Raw genomic sequence first — 2,514 nt, 5'->3', positions numbered from 1 at the left:
ATGGAGGCTAGAGGCAGAGGTGCTCAGGAGAGGGCACACATAGAAATGCTTCTTGAACAAGTGCACAGACAGGAGAAGAGTTTGACCCAAAATTAGGGAAGACTTGTGTGCGTGAAGGTGCTGTGGCTCCAGCACACAGCGGGGAGTAAGTTCATCATCTGTCCTGAAGGGCACCCCAAGGCTGGGCAGGTGATCCCAGGCAGCCCGCACTTGGAAAGGCAGCAGCGCTCACAAAGACGGAGCCACCTCATGTCTGGGCTGGTGTTTGGGAAGGGCTACAGACTGGCTTTGGGTCTGCGGGTGGCCCTCACCAAAAGCTGCCTGTGAAGGGAATGTGAGCTTTCCCAACCAGAAACTCCAGATCCCTCCAAATGCTGGAAAACTAAAGGTTGGGAACCCAAATGCTTTCAGATTTTTAGACCACGACTGTGACTTTGGCTTGCCCCCAGGATCTGAAGCACATGGTTTGGTGACCCCACGCATGGAGACATGCAACTGTTGATGAAGAACCCTCTGGGTGGCGGAGCCACGCTGAGCTACGGCACATGGGTAACAGCCTCTGGGCCTCACACGCAAAGACGTGGTGGGTGGGCAGACGTGGAAGAATCGGCAATTTGGGGCAGATAGGAAATCCCAGGCCTTTCTGAAGACATTATGTGGCTCTGGGAAGAGAAGAGCTTTTGGTGCAACAGTTGAGACCAAGCCAGAGGAAGACACATCTCGAGGTGGGAATAGTTTCAAAGCTGCTGATGTAGGGGACCCCCAAAGGCGGAGGTAGCAGGATGCCCTCACACGGTCACTTTACAAGAGCAGTTTTCAGCACACAGCCACCGTATGGGGTGAGGTTCAGGAGTTGCAGAGCTCCCAGGCCCCACCAGCCAGGCTTCCCTCCTCTTGCTGAGTGCCTGCTGCTTTGCCATGGCCAATTGCCCTCGTCCCAGCCTCTGATAAATGCTTAAAAGCTCAAATCACACAACCCCAGGCTATGAAAACAAAAAGGGACCTGATATCTGCTAATAGCCAAGCAGCCCCTGCAGCAAAAGCATGTAGCATAGGGAAAGTGGTTTGCATTGATCGGTGGCTCCCCGCTGCCACCCGCTCCCCTCCCCGCGATGCCTGTCTGGCTGCTCCAGCCTCTGCACTGGTGAAAAAGGGATAAAACCCCATGGGAAGCGCCATAACGGGAGAGTCTGGGTGATGGCAGGAAAGAGATGGTTTGTGGGGTTAGTGTGAGATCCCACAGAAAAGCCACCCTGCCCCTGCTCCCCACTGTACCGTCTTGGCTAGCACGGTCATCGGGGCAGCGGGTTCCCTGGGATGGCAATTTCTCCCGACAAACAGCAATGCCGGGACCACACAGATTGGTGTGATTCTGAGCCCCGGGAGCATAAGTGACCTGGACAGCCCAGAAGGAAGCAGCTGGGTGGATGTAGGTGCAGGGAAGAGTTGTCCCTGCAATTGGTGCTGGGCATGCAGGGGACTGCAAATGAATTCCCACCTGTGCAGGCTAGGACCAGCTCATGAGAGACTGCGGGAGCCTGCAGCTGCAGGATGAGGTGCGAGGCAGGAGGTTCATCCCAGCATCACTGAGTGGAGAAGAACTTCAGCACCTTTCTTGAGTCCCTTCCTCCATATGATGTCCTATGGCCATCTGGGAAAGGTTGAGAGCAGCTAATTTCCATGGGAGCGTTGTGGCTCCCTGGCAGCCTACGGGCAGCGTTGGAGGACTTGGAGAACAGCAGCAAAGAAGGGAGGACATCAGTTTGAAAGATGGGGTCTTTGTCCCAGCCAGAAAAGCTCTTGGGGGTCTGCAAAAACAGGCATCAGGACAGGTCCACAGTGGCAGAGCTTCTCCAATGGACGCATGCGCTGCAGACCTGTCTTTGAACCAGACTGCTGCACTTCAGCAGAGTCTTTTTGTCTCTCCCTCCCCTGAGCGGTGGGCATGGGTGTGCCTACGTACAGGTGGAGAGGGTTGTAGTGTGGGTTTGTATTGATAGAGGAAACCTGCCAGCCCCAGCCCCTGCCTGCAGACGGCTGCCGCAGACCGGGAGGAGGCTCAGGGAAGGAGAAGAGGTCTGGCAGGGTTTGGCCCTATGTCTGGCTTCAGCCTGGAAAGGAGATGGTGAAGCAGGGATGTGATGGTGAACCATGTGGCTGGAGGGTGGACAGGGACTGTGGTCACTGCCTCCTCTAGCCAAAAAGTTGGGGGACATCAAAAGAACTTGTGGGGACCAACAGGCTCGGGAAGCTGAAGGATGAAGCTCTGTTCAGTGTGCTGAGAACTCCCCGCTGCAGGACGCTTTGGGGGCTGAACATTTCCACGGCTTCAAGAGAAGCCCGCACAGATTCACAGCGGGGAGAGTCACTGCCGTGTGCTGCACGCAGAGGCACCCGGTCTGCCGTAGGACTGAGCTGTGATGGCTGAGGGTTTAGGAGAATTGGAGCAGTACCATAGATGGTTGCCCCACATCCTGGGCATCTGCTTTTGATTGTTATTAGAGACATGAGCTA

Source organism: Pygoscelis adeliae, unplaced genomic scaffold, assembly GCF_000699105.1.
Source record: "Pygoscelis adeliae isolate BGI_AS28 unplaced genomic scaffold, ASM69910v1 Scaffold461, whole genome shotgun sequence".
In the NCBI taxonomy this organism is placed as follows: Eukaryota; Metazoa; Chordata; class Aves; order Sphenisciformes; family Spheniscidae; genus Pygoscelis; species Pygoscelis adeliae.
Note: the sequence above shows the minus strand (reverse complement) of the source record.